Consider the following 1,284-nt stretch of genomic DNA (forward strand, 5'->3'; position numbering starts at 1 on the left):
AATGAGAAAGATATGAATAAAATAAATTTGCATGTTTTTATAAGAATGATCCCAAACTCGCCATACAAAGAGGTGATCCCAAACTTTTGGACGACAACTCAAGTGTCAATTTTATTAATTAAAAATGCGTTTTTGAATTTTTTCAAAAAATTTTTTGATTGTGTTTTGAGAAGTAAAGAACAGGAATTCTAATGCCACTCAAATTTTGAGATTTGGTCCACCCAGTTTTAAGTTCAAAACTAAAACATTATATTTAGGCAAAATACCTCCGAGATAGCTATTGCTCATTATCTTTCAAATGAGATCAGAAGATTTTCAATATGTCCTAAGACGGCTGAGATATGAACGATCAAAATGTGCATGTTTTTTAGTGGGTGATCCCAAACTTTTGGCCGGCAGTGTATGACATAAATGCTTGTACATCGCGTTGACCTGACATATTGAACGCGGGGAAGCAGATGTCAATTTGTTCCACCGCTCGAGATCGCTAAATATTAAATTTTCAATTTCAATTTTAATTACTTTATTTTGAAATATCTCGAATAACAGTCACGATTTTTTCACCGTGTTCCTCCAAAAATTCCAGTTCAACACACCCCTGCGGTTGTCAGCTTCGAAAACTGGGATGCCAGTCTTCAAGATAAGTCTATTTATTCACATTTTTATTCAAATTTTTTTTATGAACATAATTTTGAATTATTTAAAGATTTTATACAGATTACACTTGAAATTTCAATGATTTACTATCTTTTGTAGAGAATACTTCGGTAATGAGTTTTGAAAACGGTGAATGCACCAGTTGTAAATAAATGTATTTATTAGCTGGGTTAAAAAGTACGTTTGGAGATCTACAGTTTGATAATACAAAGTAATCTGAACGATATTTGGGATTCGAGTAATTTAGAAAACCAATAGGTATAATATTTTTGCTGGAAGTCTGGGAGCTTAAGGCGCTGTTAAACTTTAAACGCGTTTTTCGCGAAAGTGATGTTGGTGCATTAGCTGTATTCAAAATTTGATGCCGACTGGTTTTGAAATCATACCTGATGGTTTGTATTTTGTCTGCATCTAAAAGCCTATCCTTATTTATTTTAAAATATAAAATTCACTGTTATCAACAAAAAATAATTAAATTTTCGTTGTTTTAATAATCTCTCAAGAACTTCAAAAACCTTTCAATCAATATTTTCAAGTTGGCATCACTTGCTTTCTTTTGCGCGAGCACGCGGGCGTTTTGTTTTGATTCCCTTTCTTCCGTCAGTGCGCTTTGATGTTTTCCTCGCC

This window comes from Uranotaenia lowii, chromosome 3 (assembly GCF_029784155.1).
Source record: "Uranotaenia lowii strain MFRU-FL chromosome 3, ASM2978415v1, whole genome shotgun sequence".
Classification (NCBI taxonomy): Eukaryota; Metazoa; Arthropoda; class Insecta; order Diptera; family Culicidae; genus Uranotaenia; species Uranotaenia lowii.